Raw genomic sequence first — 18,172 nt, 5'->3', positions numbered from 1 at the left:
TGAGCACACAGTGCTCAGTAGATGCAGGCCAAGGATGAGGCAGAGGAGGGCAACAAGGCTGGAAGGGCTCGAGCTGGGGTGGGTCATGCCTTCTCTGCAAGGCTAGGAGCTTGGCCTTACTTTGGCAGCTTGTGATCAGCTGTGAGGGGTCGGGGGCAGCTTCAAAGGCCCTAATTGCACCCCTCCCTTTCCAGCAGTAACTCTCAAGACTGAGTCTATAGGGACTGAGGCCTCCAAACACCTCTGTGTCCCCTTGAAGCTGGTGCTGTCAGGGTCTCCCTACCACAGGGTCTCTGGAAGCTGGGGCGGCAGCCTCAGAAGAGGAAACTTGGCTGATGGCCTGTGAAGCCAGGCACAGAACCCTTGAGAGACAGGCATGAGGAGAGGCTCTGGCAGCTCCTCAGCGGGAGGGGCAGTTCCTGTTCTTTCCAGCACTGTTGGCCTGGTGAGCGAGGTCCTGCTGCCACTTGGCTCTGAGGTGGTCTGGACAGCAAGCCGTCTCTCCACACACAGCCCCATGCGGCCCCCGCCGGGGAGGGCTGGGATCTGGTTGTGGAGGAACACTAGCACCTTCTCAGGAAGGACCTCCGAGGAGTCCCTCATTAGCAGGAGGGACCCGGTGACTGGCTGTCGGGGCATTCTGGGATTCATTGACAGCTTACATTTTTGTGGCTCCAGTTAATCAAATATTCATCAAGCACCTGCGGTGGTAAGGCTTCGTCTGGCCACTGTGGGGGAATGCAAAGGCGTGTTTCCTTGCACTCACCCAACCGATATGTGGAGCGGCCACTGTGTCCCTACCCTCAGGGAGCTGGCTAGTCTATAAGACCATGAAAAGGTGCACAGGCCTGGCATACAGAACACTCTGCTCTACTTGTGCATTCCCAGTATAAGATGCCAGCCACAGCCGTACCTGCTGTAGAGGGGGAGGCAGGGATGGACTAGAATCTTCATCAAAAGCACTCAGCACTGTGCCCGCCCTGCAGCAATGCTCAGGGAAAGGGGAGCTGCTTTATTGACGGGCCTGGGAAACCGGGCAGATCCAGAAGAAAGGCCAAAACACAGATGGGTCAGAGGAAACAAGAAGACGCCAAGGCAGTTCGGGCCCACTTAGCATATGTTACCCGCATTTGGAGATGAGGACTCGAGCTCAGAGAGGGAGCGGTTGGTGTGGAGTTGCTCGGCAGCTGGGTAGCAGGGCCTGTGCCGAAATGCCTGCTAGGCACAGAGGATATGTCCATCTCTCTAAGCTATACCTTCTCTAAATAAGTGACCAACAAGTGATTAATGAGCAAAATAATAAAGCCACCACCTCCTACAGAAGAGGCATGGTGGCGTGCAGGGGGGTAAGAGTTGAGGAGAGAAGCAACTGGCCAGAATTATAGAGCCACGGAGTATATTGGACGTGGCTTCCCACACTGTCATGGCAGATAGTTGTCTTCAGGGTCAAGTTAACTGTCTGCAGGTGCTCAAAGTGCAGTGACAGGAGACAGCCTGTGCTTCCCTGCCGGATGGACTCCTGAGCAGCACTTACAAGTGCCAGCCAGGAAGAGCATTCTAACGTGAAACACGGTCTAACCACAAAACAGGCTATTTTGAAAGCTCATCTTCATCTGGGCTGCTCACAGAGGCCTGCATGCTCCAGAAGCGCTCTTCAGTGGGATGGTGTTTGAAATAGCTGTGCTTGATGGTCCAGCAAGCCAGATGAGTTGGGATTCTAGTATAAGGCTGGTCATAAATAATACAAGCAGTGGGTGCCACTGGTGTTCCCAGGAAAAAGAGTAGGTGTAGGATGAGGCTATCTGGGAAGGCTTCCTGGAGGGGAAGGGGCAGGGAGAAGAGGAGGAACTGGAGCAGTAGTGTAAGGGCTGCAGAGTAAGGGCTGGGGAAAGAGCGGCATAGGATGGGTCAAGCCAGCAGGTCTGAGGGCAGTGAGCCCACCAGTCTGGCAGCTTCAGCAAAAGGCAGTCTGTTTCTGTTCTTTGAAAGGTGTGCTGAGCATCACGGGACAGCCTTCTGAGGCATCTGACAGAGGCAACCACCCTCTATTGTGGTCCACAGAGCAGAGGGGCGAGGCTGGGGGGCAGTTCCTACCTATGAAGCACCCTGGACCTCCTTGGAGCCAGGGCCTGGCTCACCTCCAGTTCTGCCACCCGTTAGCCGGAGACCTCAGGCATGTTTTCTGAGCCCCTGGGCCTTGTTCTCAAGGAGGGATCCATCATCCCTGCCTGAAAGGAGATGTGACCTGCTGAGCTCTTCTGCGTGAGGGCGCTGGCCTACAGCACGTGCTCCCACATGCACCCCTCTGCTGGCCTCAGTTGCTTCTCTGCCCCTCTTGGTTCCACCTCAGTCCAGGCTGATGGTGACAGCTGCACTGTGCACCTGGCGTGGGCCCGTGTGACCTGTTGAGGAGAGCATTATTTATCCAGAGGAGGAATCGAGCATCGAGCAGTGGGGAGCGCAATCAGCGGCCCCGCGCTTCACAGCCGCTACGTGACCAGGCTTCCACATGCCAGAGCCCACTTTCTCCCCAACCCCCTTTTCTCCTTTTACCCCTTCATTCTCTTTCTTACCATCTGTTCTCTCGGGCCTGCAAATGTCCATTCTTCCCTCCTTGGCCCTTCACTGGGCTCTTAGGACAAGATTGCTAGTGCTGGGCCTGATGGGGTGAGCTGGCCTGGGGGCCGGAGAAAGGCATGTTGAACCTCTTTGCCTAAGTGACCCGTGGCGGCTGTGCTCCCTCCACGGCCTTCCCTGTCTACCTCCCATGTTCCCTCTGCCCAAAATGCCCTTCCTGCCACCACTGCTGTCTTCCATGCTCAGAGCTGGGTCAAGACCCAGCTCAAAGGCCATCATTTGGGGTCCCTCTTCCGACACCCAGAGCGCCTTCATAGAGGCGAGGCTCATAGTCACCACCCTGAGCTCTGCCCTCCCAGAGTGTGGCAGCCGCCTTGCCCCAACCTGGCTCCCAAGCCCTGCCCTGCAGAGACCAGCCTGCACTGCTGGTGCTAGGGCCTGGATTGGGGCTGGAGGATGACGTGACTTCCTGGAGGGCCCCTTCCCACCCTCAGAGAAGGGGGCTCCTCACTCGGAGAACTCTGCCTGGGAGAGGGTGGGCCTCAGCAGGAGGTGGGTGATACATGGGTCCCAGGTCAACCACCCAGATGGAGGAGACCAGGCGCAGAGCCAAGGCAGTGTCAGGCCCCCTCCCTGCCCCCAAGTAGTGGTGAACAGAGGACGTGGACCTGGAGCTGGACACGCCTGCGCTGCCATCTCAGCCTCTGCCATGGATGAGCTTTGTGACTGTGGATGCTGGGCACTGATCCTGCATCTCCTTGGTTGTAAACATGGGCATCATAATCGTAATCCTGACCTAAGAGGAACAAAACTAGTGTGAGAAGTAAGCTAGATTAGAAATCCCACATGTGGGAGGCCCCCTGCTGGGGGCATTAGCACCCAGTAGGTGCTTAATAAATGCAGGTTTCCTTCTGTCCACACTTACAAGAACCATATAATGTGCTTGGTTTTCCCATAGCAGACCTCTCCTGTCTTGCCAGCTGCTTCTCTCAACAGTGCATTTTAATAAATCTGCCTGTTCTGTTCTCCAAAAAACAAACAAACAAAACTTTCTTGGTTTTCCAAAGAATGCACTTTCACTGGGGGTGTTGGAACCACATGTGTCTGAGTGACTGCAGACCAGAATGTATTTTTGAGAAAAGGAGCTTCAATCAGATGGACGTTGGACTTTGAAGCCATCAGATTCTTTCCTGCCCTGAATCTCTGTGATTCTCTAAAGGCTGCACTCAGATCTCATTAGTCAATTATTAGAAATCAGTTGGGCTTCGACTTGGATGTCTGTTTAGTGGAGATAAAAGACAGAATTCTGCTGGAGTTGTGAGCTATTTGAAGGCTTTCTCCCTAGAGGTGGCAAGGCTGGGAACAAAATCAGATCCAGAAATAAGAGCTCTTACAGATCCTGTGAAGCAGCCTGCCTGGGGTGGTTGGGACATGTGGTGAGATGTTTAGGTTGAATTTGGGGAAGCAGCATTACTGATAGGACTGTGCTTGATTTACCTCTGAAATCCTAGTGTGCAGCCCAAGCCAGGCACAGGAAGTGCTCTGGAAACAATGCACACGTGAGAAGAGGCCTGGGTTCCCCTAGGGGATGGAATCTGGGGTGAGGACTCTGGGGAGTGCCAAGGAGCTGCAGTGTCTCGTGCTCAGCGTGCCTGTCTTGTGCACATTGTATGTGTGTGCGCCTGGCTCCTAAGAAAGGCTCCTCCTGCTTCTCTGTCCCACCCCCCTCCCTCTCCTCCTTTCAGCTTTATCGAAGCATATTCGATGTGTAGCAAGCAGCACATATTTAAAATGTACAATTTGCTAATTTTAATAAAATGTATAACCCATGAACTTATCGCCCCAATTAAGATGCTGAACATATCCATCATCTCTACAAGTTTCCTCTTGCCCCTTTGGAATTCCTCCCTCTTGTACTTTCCTTATCCCCACATCTCCAGGCCATCACTGATCTGCTTTCCATCATAATAGATTACTTTGCATTTTCTAGACTTTTCAATAAATGGAATCATACAGTTTGTACCTTTTGGGGAGGGTCTGGCTTCTTTAAGCATAATTATTTTGAGATTCATGTTGTAGTAAATTGTTTATTTTTTTCATTGCTGAGTAGTATTCCATTGTATGGAAGGATAAGCCATGATTTGTTGATTTGTTGATGCAGTCTTCTGTTAATGGACATTTGTGTTTTTCCAGGTTTTGTTATTACAAATAAGGCTGCCTGAGCATTTGCATGTAAGGCTTTTTATGATTACATATCCCCTTTTTCTTGGGTAAGTCCCTATGAATGAAGTGATCATTTGGTAAATATATATATTTTTTGCTTTTTGAGAAACTGCCCACAGCTTCCCAAAGTGGCATACCACTTTACATTCCCAGCAGCACAGTCTGAGAGACCCAGTTCCTTCACATCCTCACCGATAACCGACATGGTTTGTCTTTTAACTTTAGCCTTTTCTAACAAATGTGCAGTGATAGCACCTATGATTTTAATTTGCATTTCCCTAATGACTAACGATGTTGAACATCTTCTTGTGTACTTATTTGCCATTCATATATTTTCTTTGGTGAAGTACCTATTGACAAATTTTGCCTGTTTTAAAATATTTAACCATTTGCTTGTGGTCATCGTATCGTTGAGTTGTAAGATTTCTTTCTACATTCTGGATACCTGTTCTTTGTCAAGCATATATTTTGCAGATATTTTCTCCCAGCCTGTGTCTTGCCCTATAGGGCTTTGTGGGAGTTTCACATTCAGCGTGCATATGTGTGCCCATGTGCATGTGTGGGTGAGGGAGAGAGAAGCCGATAGACTGGCTTCCTGACAGACTCTTGCTTCTGAATGCAATTCTTCTCCAGTGCCATCTAGAATCACAGGAGGACCTAGAAGTACTTAAAGCTCATACCTTCCAGCAGCCTCATTTTGGGAAAGGGGCCTGAACCCCTGAGGTCCTGTGTAGATTCAGGCCTCTGATCTTGAGAGGAAGCTGGCCCATGGCTGGGTGCCTTGCTGCCTGCTACTCCTGTGACCCCGATGAGCCAGGTGGCTTTTCTGAGCCTCCCCCACCTTGTCTGGGGGCTGACACAGCAGTACCTTTCTGTGGGTACGGAGCCGGAGCAGAGCACACAGCCGACTAACCCAACTCCAGGGGCCACGGGTCACAGGTGCGTGTAGACAGCACCTGTTACCACCCAGAGGTCTCTGGGGAGCAGAAGAGGAGGAGCCATGTCTTCATTGAGGAAGATGGGCTTGGCAGAACCTGGGTGAGCCTCATTACCTCTCTGCCAGAGCCCTTTCACAGCTCACTGGCACTACACATTTGACTTAAACCGTGTGTGTGTGTGTGTGAGTGTGTGTGTGAGTGTGTGTGTGTGTGTAGGTTTAGAAACCCCGTAAGTCCTCAAATGACAGAAGACAGTGGCCCACAGGTGGAGAGGTGTGTGAATGGTGTGTCCTACTGGTGCAAGACATGCTCTAGAGCATGTGTTGGGGGCCACCGAGACAGGGTGTGTACTCTGTCTACTGGGACGCTGCGCACAGGCATCCATGCTTGAACTGAGCATGGAAGAGCAGTTTGGAGGGGCCTCTAGGCAGAGGGCCTGCAAAGGCAAAGCATGGGGAAATCCGCAGGGTGGTGGCTCAGTGATGATGCCTGGGAAGATGTGATGGGAGGCAAGGCTGGCATGGGAGGCAGAGGTGAGACTGTCACAGCTCTGTGAGGTGCCAGTGACATTAGCATTTTATAGGATTAGGTACCAAGAGGTCCAGAGAGAAGCCCTTTAGGCCTCTGAGTCAGTGACAGGGTCTGAGCATCCTGCCTCCCAGTGCTCTCCCACGCATGTCCCACAGAGAGGGGCAGTGGCATTCTCGGAGGCTTTCCTGGCACCTGGGCTGACTGGGGTTCTCAGGGCTTCTAGGTCACCTGTTTGGCTGCCTGACTCCCTCCAGCAGGCGTTTTTGCTGGGGCTTGATTCCACACCCAGCCCCATTCCTGGCACCTGGACAGACACCAGGCGCTGAAGGCATCGTGCCCACGTCTTTTGGGGCCCTTGCATGCTGGACAACAAGCCAGAGCCTCAAGTCCAGATGTTGCTGTTCACAGCACACGGGCCAGAAAAGCCACTCTAGATATTTGTATGTTTTCAGCTGGGATTATGGCCAACCCTGAACAAAAATAAGGTTCTGTTTTAAAGGAGAAGCAGGGGCTGACCACAGGGTAGACTCTGATTAGTGTCCATTCTACCCAGAGGCCTGGGTGTCATCGCGACCCTCCCCTATTTCTTCCGCTATTTCATCCAGGCCCTACATCTTCAATTTCTCTTGACACCATCTCTGCTTCTCTCACTTCCTCCTCTACTCCCATCCTTGCTCTCCTGTTGCCTCTCCTCGGCCCTTCCCAGCCCATTCTCAGCAGAACTAGTCCAGGGTTATCTTTTATATCGTAAGCCTGGCCCTGTCATTCCTTTGCTCAGTACTTTGTTCTGTAGGATCAAAGGGTGCTCCCCAGCACCAGGCTTCCTCGCTGCTCCCCAGCAGCCCCCACACTGCGTGGGCTAGCGGTGCCCAGCCCCTGTAGCTTCCTTGCTTTTCTGTGCCCTGTAATGTTAACCCCTGCCCCTGGCTGACTCTGGAATGCTCCTCCACAGGCAGCTCTGTATCCACCCTTCAGGATCCTCCTCAAGGGTGGCGCCCCTTGACATATGCAGAGAGATGCTCTCCTGCCCCTGCCCAACCAATCCCTGGCACGTCCACGACCCAGCACACAGTAAACACTGGGTAAATACTGACAGAAGCCTGCCAGAGCTACCATGTGATAAGAAGGGCAGTGGTTAGGGGAAGGCAGACGCTTTGGGCACTTGCTTTCAATCTTAAAGGGTGGCCACTTTTGAGCTAAGTCTCTCCAGAATGCTCACTTTACCCCTTGCCACATGGCATGAAGATACCTGCCCCAAGGCCAAAGGTACACAGAGAGAGTTCTTGTGTTTGGGCTTGAACACCTGGCTTTGTAGGAGCCAGATTAAGTGCTGCTGGTTTTGTGGAATGGAAAACACAGCTGACGTGCCTGAGTTCTGGGTGGGGATGTCAAGTGGCAACTCAGCTTTCGAGAACAGCACATGCATTGACTCTATAAACCCACCACTGGGATCACACTGAGGAAATAATTATAAATACAGAAAAATAATTATTCACAATGTCATCTAGTCTAACATTATTTTTGATAGTGAGAAAGTCTAAATGTTCGACAGAGGGATGTTCACTGTGATGGACCCAGAAATGGAATATTACACAGCCCATAAAATGTTTATATAAAGTATACATCATATCATGGGCAATTCTTAAATCATGTTAAATTTTTAGAAGATATAAAGCTCTCATAACCATCCCCCCAAAAACTTTTTTCCTATCCTTAGAAAAAACCTAGAAGGAGTAGCCATCACATTAATCAGTGGCTTCTCTTTGAGCAACAAAACTGGAGTTTTTTTTAGGTGTGTGCTGCTACTTGTGTAACTGTAATAACTACTTTCATAAATGTAATGATATTTAACATTTAAAAATTACCCAGTCAGGGCTAAAGGAGCTTGTTTTAATCCCATGACCTTCTTGGGATGAATTAACTGCTTGTCTGTGGGCCTTGGCTTATAAAATACGAGAAAGAAACTAGTGTCCCTTGGGCAGTGTGTGGCAGGCTCAGCATTATCTACTTAAATCTTCGCAGCTGAAACCCTATTTTGCTGATGAGGAAGAAAAAGCTCATGGCCAATCTTCTGCTAAGAACTAAGTTCTCCAGTTGGATTCTGCCCAGCACAGAATGCTCTGTGAATCCACACCAGGGTCTCCTATGATTGTGAAGATCACTGCTGCATGGGGCGGGGAGGGGGGGAGGCAGGAGGGAGGGATATCTGAGTGTGCTGTGTCAACAGAGCTCTGCCAGAGTTTATCTTACAGGGGAGGGAGGGCAGCATAGGCCAGGCCAGCTGGCTGGGCTCTTTACTATTGGTAGCCGGAGATGGTGTTCTCTGCTGTACCTCTCCAACCCAGCAGCCTTTTAAAAACAGGATTAACCCCCCTTGGCCCAAATCCTGTGTTCTGTTTCCACCCTCTTTGTGTGACCTAGTGCCCCAGATTCAGAGCTGGTTTGAATCCCAACTCTACCACCAATTTACCTGGGACAACTTCCACCCCAGCCTGCCCTCAGACCCCCTACTATAAAATGGGACTGATGGCCTGGAGGTTCCAAACGCCACTGCTAGGCAGCTACCAATGAAACAGCAGGCTTAGGAGCAAGAATTCTGGTAGGAATGCTGGCAACAGGAGCTGCTTCTCAGCCTCAGCCAGGCACAGAGCTGCAAGATCTTTTGGTTAAGGCAAACCAGAGTCTGGATTTAAAAATATCTCAATTCATAAATGAAATTAAATGCACACACAGGCCAAAGAAAAGTAGTCTACAGCAGCACGTGGCCTGTGGGTAGCCAGTCTAGGGCTCTGCACCCACCTGCCTCTGGGCACCTCCTGGCTCTGGCTGCTGGTTCCTGGGTCCTGGTCTACAAACACTGTTGGAGACAGCGCGGCAGATGGATGCCAGGGCCAGTGTGAGCAGGAAGGCCGGTCTGCTAAGGAAGAGGGGAGGAGGCAGCAAGCGTGGCTTTCCTCAGTCCTCTTAAACGCCCTGGGCAAATAGACCTTAAAAGGCTCCGTCCTACCACCTGCTGGAAACTATCCCGGCTGTGGCTTGTGAGCCAGGCACCTCCACAGCCTCATTTTATGGTTATGACAATGATTCACTCACTTGTGCATAAGGAAATGGGCCCTGGAGGCCCACAGCTTGCGGTAAGCTGGGATTTGAATCCAGAAGGGTCTGACTCGACCACCTAAGCTCTTGCAGGTGGTCATTACATCCCTCGGAGGAGACCTGAGGGGCCTCTGGCACCGGTGCTGGTGTTTAGTACATGGAGCAGAGCACCTCTGTACACCTATGTGCCCAGATGAGTGGGATCTCGTGTGCCCACTCATGCATAAATACAACCAGACCTCTTTGTGCGACTCTGTGCTGGACAGCGGGGCTTAGTTTAGTATAGTCGAGCTGGCTTTTGTGACAGTGAACTGTCGCTCCCTCAGCTCACAGCATTTGCATCGGCCGATCAATACGTAACCTTGTTTTGCGAGCGTTTCCGCTTAAAGGCACCTTCCTTAATATCTATTATTGATCCACTCACATCGAACCCATGCCAACAGCACTATAATTCATACCTGAATGAAGCTCACCTCGCACTTATTTCCTCCCCAAGCACAACTTTCTTGGATGGGAAGGACAGAGCATTCAGCATCACACTGGGAGGACATTTTAAATCTCAACATCTCCAACTAAAAACACAAAGATGTTTGCAAAAAGTGACACTAAATAGATCAGGCAAGACACTTGTTTACAGTCTGAGAAGTGAGCCAAGAGGTGCCTAGTTTGCCCTTGGCCGGGCACGAGCTCAGGGCTACTCAGAGCTGTCTGTGTGTGTCGCAAATGGCCATGAACGAAGCACGTGTTTTGATTTGGGGGTTACGAGTAAATTTTAGCAAGTACGTGATTCACAAACACAGAACCTGTGAATAATAAGAACCAGCTGTTGTTATATATCTTTTATCTTTCTCTGGGGGTGGTGTCGGGATTTGGGGTTGCTGACACAGTGATTGGATTTTCTGAGTGTGGAGGTGAAATTCTGAGAGGCAACTGGAATCAGTTCTGCGTGACCACCCGCTTGCCCTGTGCCCTCAGGCTAGTTTGCTGGCCTTGGAGCCTGCCCTTCCTAGGTGGTAAGCCTTTTTTAATGCTCAGTTGAGCTTAATTAAGGGAAGGGAGGCTTGGAGAGAGGGGCTCCAGCTAGCACTGGGCCCCATGGAAGGCCCTGGATCTTCATGAAGGCAAAAGAATTCACCTTGAAATGGGAAATGACACTGGAAAGCATCAGGACAGGGATCAGCTGCTGCAGATGGCAGGGAGGCTGGCAGCTGGAGAAAGAAAGGATCTGGGAGGAGAGATGAAGGATGCTGACACAGGATCACCAGGCTCCTGGGCTAAAACAGGCAGGGTTGGGTGAGCGAGGGAGTATCTCCATGCTGAGCACCGGGAGCTTCAAGGAGATAGATGAGACTTGGCTTCCTGCAGGAGCAGCATGTCCAGAGTGGTTGATGGGATTTAGAATCAACTGGCCCACCTTCTGCCTCCCATCACCTGCTCCTATAATTCACACTGTGGCCTTTGGCAAGACCCCAGTTTTCTACTTAGAAAATGTGGCAGTTGAACTAGATTGTCCTGAAATCTCAAGAGAGAGAGCGAGGGAGTGCATGAGACAGAGTGAGCTGATGTGCTTCCCTGTTAGGCTCCCAGGAAGTCTGATCTCAGATCCAGTAGGGGTTAGGTGGGGGTGGGAGGGGTCGCTAACCCCATGAGATAACATCAGCAGTCCCCTTGGCCCTTTGGTCCTTATGTCCCACAGCACATAGAGGCAGCTTGGGGGAGCTCTGAGGGCACCTTATTTCCTCTATTTTAAGACCTTTCTTCAGATGGCCAAAAGGGCAGTCCTCTCTCTACAGAAAACCCCATGCAATCATGTCTTTTATATTTTTTTAAAGATGTGTTGTATTTATTTATGCATACAAGACCTGGGGTGTAGGCCAGAGGTGCAGGGGGTAAGAGGGTTCACCGGAGACAGAGTGGGGAGCAGAGCAGGCGGATCTACTGAAATACACTGCTGAGGGGAGCAGCGGGAGAGACAGGAGAGGTCTGCTGCGCCATGTGGGTAGCTCCCTGGCCGGGGATTGAACTCAGGCTGTAGTAGCTGCAGATAGCTTCATAGTACTGAGACTTTAACCCCTGTGCCACGAGGGAGGCCCCTAACGTCTCTTTTAGAATTCGTATTAGGGACCTCTTATTTTTCCTGAAGAATTAGTCTGCTGCCCGCTCCCCCTTACCTGTGAGACCAAGAAGACTGGACATAACTTCTCTTTTGCTTCAACAGCCAAGCAGCTTGGAGTCGAATCTGAGCCTTGTTGTTGCAGCTGTGTCTGTGTTCATGGTCAGGCTATTGCATTCCCTTCTTCCCCGAGCCTCAGTTTCAATGTGTGTTCTACAGCGTGGCATTTGTGAGTGTCCTTACCTTGGTGAGCCTCTCCTATCTTATCCCAAGCTCTTCTGCCAAGGCTTCTTTATTCAGAAGCTTCCCTTTGTTCTTATTCTGTAGAACTTTTGCCTGGATGCAAATGGGATGAAACAGGGGGGCTGCAGAGCAGAAGCCTCATCACTAGTCAGGAGCCCAGCTCCAGCCCAGGCTCTGTGCCCCCCACATGCTGGGCAACCTCAGGCAAATCACATGTTCTCTCTGGACTTCAGTTTTTCTCTGTAAAATGATGGGCTGTAACCAAGTCTCTACAGATCCTTTCTATTCTCAAATTCTGAGAGTGCGTTTTCCCCAGCTGGTACTTTGGGTAAATGCAGAGGTGTGAGGGGGCCACTGACTCAAGGATCCTAAGAACCAAGGCAGAGATTTGAGGACAGAATCCATAGGTCAGAGGCCCATCAGCTCCACCTTCCACCTGCCTTAATGCTGGAATCTCAGGAGGAAGGGGCAGGGGGAGGAGCCAGGCCTAGAGGCTTGACAGCTCTATCAGCCAGGAAACCCAGGAAAGCATATGCTGTGGCCAAGGTAGCTGAAGGGCCTCCATCTGCTGGGAGTCACTTGCCAGGTGGCTGCCGAGCCGGGGCAAGTGCCATGGCCCCTCAGTCTCCCACACCTCCCTGTGGGTGTCTGCAGAGGGACAGCCCTGGAGCAGCTGGGATGGTGGAGGGGTGGAAACCAGGGTTCCCCCAGCATTGCCCTGGAGGCTACCCCAGGTGCTGGGAAGTCACCCCCCTGGACCTGCACTTGCTTCCTACCAGGAAAAGATCTCCTTTAAGAGGTCATGGTAGTAATAGCAAGGAATGTACAGTCCCCTCATTAGCTAAGACCTTCCCCCTTCCCTCCATTGAGTACCTTGGCTGGATCCTGAAGAGACAGGCAAGGTGAGGAGGGTGTTCCCATTGAACGCATGAGGTCAAGGGCCAAAGGTCACCCAAAGGAGCATGCGTTGTGGCTCGGAGAAGCTAAGATCGCTCATGGGGCACTCCAACAGCCCCCTGGGATGGTACGCAGCAGCTGCTGGGAGAGCCTAAAACAGTGGTTCTTGTGGTGAGGCTCTTCTCTGTCCACAAGGCTGGTTCTTGGAGGCCAGGGCAGAGACCGCATGCTGGCTAGGGAGCAAGGGCGTGGAGGAAGAGCTGCTTCCTTGCTCCTCCTACCTCCTGTTTCTGTGGTATCCTGCTTGTATGACAACGTGAGGAGCCTAGGATGTAGGGACTTTCCCTCTTTATGCAGGACTTTCCCTCTTTATGCAGGATAATAACACACGTGCCAGGTCTATTTTATTACAAGACCTTCACGATGCAGTTGAAATGCAGACCTTCATGATGCGCCAGGTTATGGCGCCCATAACCTGGAGTCCTAGGACTTACCGTGAGTAATCTGGGAGCCTCTACGGATTCAGGTTCCCATGTGTCAGGTGGATCCGTCTGCACCTGCATCCCCCACAGGGCACCTGAGAGGATCTGGTTTGGTTGTGGAAATGCAAAACCTTCAGGCAGCCTCTCCTCCAGGTTGACCCAGAATCGAGCACCAGGGAAGCGCCTGGCCTGGCTGCCTGAAGTTGGGGAGCGGGAGGAGGTGGCCTGGCTCCAGTTCTCCTTCCTGTGGGAACTTACTGACCAGCCCGGGCAGTTCCCAGCCCCTTTGTGCACCTGGCCTGTCCTTTTACATCTGTCCACTAAAATGTACAAAGCTATAATATTTCGTTTTCTACTGAGATATAATTCACATACCATAAAATTCACACTTTTGAAATAGGCAACTTAAGGGCTCTTAGTATAGGCACAAAGTTATGAATTTCTACTTCTGAACACTTTTCATCGTCCTATAAAGAAATCCCATTCAGTGAGTAGCCACTCGCCAGCCCTCCTGCCCCCGCCTGTGGCGACCACTAGGCTGAGTCTGTGGCTTTGCCCGCTGTAGAATCTCAGCAATTGGGAAGCCTTTGTGATGTGGCCTTTGTGACTGACCGGCTTCTTCCGTTCAGCATAATAAATATATACAAGAGCCACTGAGGCGGATCGGTGCTCCGTGGCTCTTCCTGACGAAACGATACTCCTTTTATGCAGGGACCACATTCGGTTTATTCATTTGTCCTCTGATGGATATTTGGGCTGTTTCTTCCTCTTGCCTGTTGGGAATAGTGTCTGTGAACATTCCTGTACAAGTTTTTGTTGGAAAGCTTGTTTTTACTCTGTGGGGTATATGCCTACTGGTAAAATCACCAGGTCATGTGGGAATTCTGTGCTTAACTTTTTTTTTTTTAAAGATTTATTTATTTATTTATTTATTTATTTATTTATTTATTTATTTATTTATTTATACAAGCACTGGATACAGTCAGAAGCACGGGAGGGTGAGAGGATTCACCAGAGCCAGAGCGGGGAACAGAACAGGCAGACTGACGAAGTACACTGCTGGGTGGAGCAGCAGGCATGGCAGGAGAGGTCTGCGCGCCATGTGGGACCCTCCCCGGTGGCTGGGAATCGAACCAGCGCTACAGAGGCTGCGGGTAGCTTCGCAGCCCAGAGCTCAACCGCTACGCCACCAGGGGAGGCCCTGTGCTTAACTTTTCGAGGAACTGCCAGGCTCTTTTCCACATGGGATCATTTTTCATCCCCAGCTTCTCGCCTAGCCTTGCTATCGCCCATCTTTTTGTTTGTAGCCATCCTAGTGGAAGTGAAGTAGTATCTTGTGAAAATATATGTATTACGTAGAGTTTTAATCTGCAAAGCTCCTTTTTTAAAAGTGGCCTCAGTTGAGGCCGTCCCTGTGTAGATCACACGCAACAGGTGCCTTCCTAGGTGACAGGGGGGCCAGAGCCACCCCCAGCCGTGCCTGAAGCAGGTTCTCTGGGGGGCTTGACGACCACTGGCATGATGCCCTCCAAGCTGGAACAGAGTCTACCAGCAGAAGTTCCCAGTTCTTCAGCCTTCAGTCCCCGGCTGGTTGCCTTGGAAACCCCTCCCAGCCTTGGAAACCCCTCACAGTCTTTGGCCAAGTTGCCGGTCTACCCTGTGGCTGCATTGGGGTTGCCACAGTGAGAACAGCGAGTGCAGGGGCTTCCATCTATGGCCCCAGCTCTGAGGGCAGCTTGGGCAGGCACAAGAAGTGAGTGGGGGAAATGCTGCAGCTGCCCCTGCCGGAGTCCAGGCCTGGCTTTCCAGGGCAGCCAGAGGAGCCCCGAGGCTGAGCAGTGAAAGCAGTGGAAGGTTCGCTGAATGCCTCAGCCTGGGTCGCTCCTGCCAGCCCAAAGGCGCTAATCCTCTGAGGCGCAGAGAATGGCTGCTGGAACCTCCCACTCGGCTCTGTATTAGCATTCTAAGAGCTCAGGATCTGTGTTCTGGGTGGGGTGCCGCATTCTAGTGTTGCCTTGGGGGAGAGGAGCCCTCCTGTTCTGTTGGTTGCAATGCTCTGCTTTCCACAGCTGTCAGGGGCTTGAGTCATCAGGCACAGATTGTTCTGTTCCTTTGAGTTTAGGATAGCTTTCTTCTTATATGGATGGCTAATTCTCTGTGGAAAAAAAAAGAGATAATTTATAGTATATGCAGGGACTTTTACTTACCTAGACTATTAGATTAACCCAAAGACCTGGTTTCTCCCCCATGATTTGCCAATTGAGTAAAATGTCTCTTTGAAGAAGGCTTCCTAATTTTTACAGCTGTGGTATTTGAAACCTGGGAGTCCAAGCAATTGGAGGGCAAAAAGCATCAGATGCAAGTCTGTTATAGGGCAACCCCGATATTGAACGGGGTGCCTGGCTGTGGGTCCTCACCCGCGCGCTTACAAGGGACTTATTAATACTCCACCGCAGGCACACACAAAAGGTTCATAAAAGGTTTATTGACAAGGGAAAAGGAAATAAGGAAAATGTATAACTCAGGGAGAAAATAGGGAAATAAAGTCTTTAATGCGTCCTACCCGATCCGACGACCTGGAAACCCAAAGGCACTCTCCGAGCTGGCCGGACCTGCGAGCTGGCAGGGAGCCAAAATGGGGGATCCCCTCCAAAGCCCACATGTCTGGCTTTATACCAACCTGGCTGCTGAACCCCACCCTCAGGTCCCAGCCACCTTCCCTTTGGTGGTGATGGGATTTGGAGTTCCCAGTGTCTTTGGCTTTGGCCTGGGGTGGGATTAGCTTTAGGACATCCTTTTCCCCCTAACAAGTCCATCATTTTATCAACAGCTTTAGAATCAGAGACTGGCTCCAGAAGAGTCTTAGAGATCCTGTAATCCAACCCTTGGTCTATCAAATGTGCCTGAAACCATCATTGCTGTTGTGCTTCGGCTGTGCTTGTTTTTTATGAATCCCCAGTGGTATTTTCTGTGTTTCAAATCAAGCCATGGCCTGCTAAGTGGTCGGGGAAGTGCAGGAGGAGAGACTCGTGGGGTGGGGGGTGGGGGTAGGGGTGAGAGTCTGATGTGTGTGAGGGCAGGGCCTGTGTTCTGCAGGTTAGGCCAACAGACACAGAGGAGGGAGCAACAGACTTTCCTGGGGCTGAGCCTGTGAGACTGTCAGCCCAGCTCCCCACGGCTACCTGTTTCCTCTCCACTCCCATTTCAAGTGGCAGCCTCTGGCCACCTAGGGACAGGCCTGTGGGACTCCAGGCTGAGCAGGCGGCATGGTGACAAATGCCATGGCAACCTGCCTCCTCTCAGGGGCCTGGTGGGAGGGCAGACCTGAGAGCACAGGGGTGCACACCGAGACTCTGACTAGGATCCTGGAGAGGTGACTCCCTTTGGGCCTGGGTGGCTTCTGCCTTCCCACGAGGGCCCCCCACCTTCCCGCCTGCAAGGTCCAATCCCAGCAGGGGAAATGTCACTTCCACCTTGTCCCGGATGAATGGCTGCCTCTGGCCTCCCAGGAGACTGGGCAAATGCCAACCCAACCCTGATCAACTGGCCCCCTCCCCCACAGAGAGGAAGGAAGAGGGAGCTGAAAAGGAGGGAGGCACGGGGTTGCCAAGCAAGGTAGTAGAGGGACAGCCGGGACAAAGCCCTCATTTACCGAGGCCACACATAGCTCCAGGCACACCAGGCATCTTGCCTCCCAGGACCTAGGCCTCGAGAACTCCACCCGGACTTTCCTCGCTCTTAGCAACAGGCACCCAAGCTGGCACCCAGGCCCACTCCCGGGTCTAATTCCTGTCCTGTCACTGCTGAAGTCCTCTTGAAGGCACAGCCTCCTCTTTGCATCCCCCCAACAGCTGGGAGGGAAGAAGGCAGAGGAGGGCAGCGTGTAAGACCAGCTTTGTCAGACCTGCAGCTGTGCAGCTGAGCCCAAAGGCCATGGCACATCCTGCTAGTATTTGAAATAATGGCACAAGGCCTGTAAAAGCACTCAGAACTCACCTGGCCACCGGAGGGTCCTTGAAGGACAGGTGATCCTTGAAGCCCTCGCCCACTTCCCTGGACCATCTCCCCTCCCCACAGCTGTTCCCAGTCAAGGGCCCCCAGTGCCCGGGAGGTAGAGAGCCATTGGTGGCCTTACTGGCAAGTGTGGGGGAACACCCTTGTCCCATGGTTCCTCCTCTAGGGCCCAGCCCTCCAGTTCCAGGAGGCCCTGCCTGGGCGATTGGGCATGGTGGGTAGAATGTGTCACCACACTGGGGAGAGCAGCTCAGGTAACAGGTGTGGTGTCGGTGGCTCCTGCTCCTGGCACCTGACACCTCTGGGCAGACAATGCTGGCTGTGTCTGAGCCCTCCAGGGGAACAGGCTGCCTTCTGTGTCACAGCCAGGAAACAGGCCACCTGAGCAGTGCCTTTGTCCGCCCAGGAGGCAGCCCGGCCACTGGCCAGGTTGACCATGCTCCTGGGAGCTCCCGACGTGGGAAGGGGTGGTGCTCTGGGCTGGGGACTCCGGGACTGAGATCCGGCCCTCAGCAGCAAGTGCTGGCCTGGCTTCCATACCGGGAGGATGACTCGGGCAGTCCCGTCCCTCTCAGAGGCTCCATTCCTCACCTGCAGAGGGACTAACCTCAGCACTTCCTCATAGGGTTGTTGGGAGGAGTCGAAGGCGTAATGTACGTAATGTGCTTGGCATGGGGCTGGCATGGAACGCGGTTCAGTGAATGCTTCTCTCCCAGCATGGGGAAGCTCTGGGGTGCCATGTCCTCAGCTGGGACTCCTATAACCCAGGCTACTGTCCTTAGTCCCTGGCCTGAGTGTGAAGGGACTGGGGTCTCTGGAGCTGGCACAGGACTAGCACGTTGGTCCTCCACCTCAGGCCCTAGAGCTCTGAGCTGCCCGGTGCAGGCCTCCTCTCTATAGCAGCCAACACGCAGGCCAGCTTGGGGCTTCTCCCCTCCAGAGACCCCTGCCCTTGGAGCCCAAACTTCTATACAGGAAAGAGGCCTAAAGACTCCAGACAGGAGCCAGAGGGCCCGAGTCCCCCCACCCACTAGTCAAGAGGGCCACAGATGGGTCCT

Source organism: Talpa europaea (genome assembly GCF_964194135.1).
Source record: "Talpa europaea genome assembly, chromosome: 11".
NCBI lineage: Eukaryota > Metazoa > Chordata > Mammalia > Eulipotyphla > Talpidae > Talpa > Talpa europaea.
This window is presented reverse-complemented; position numbering follows the sequence as displayed.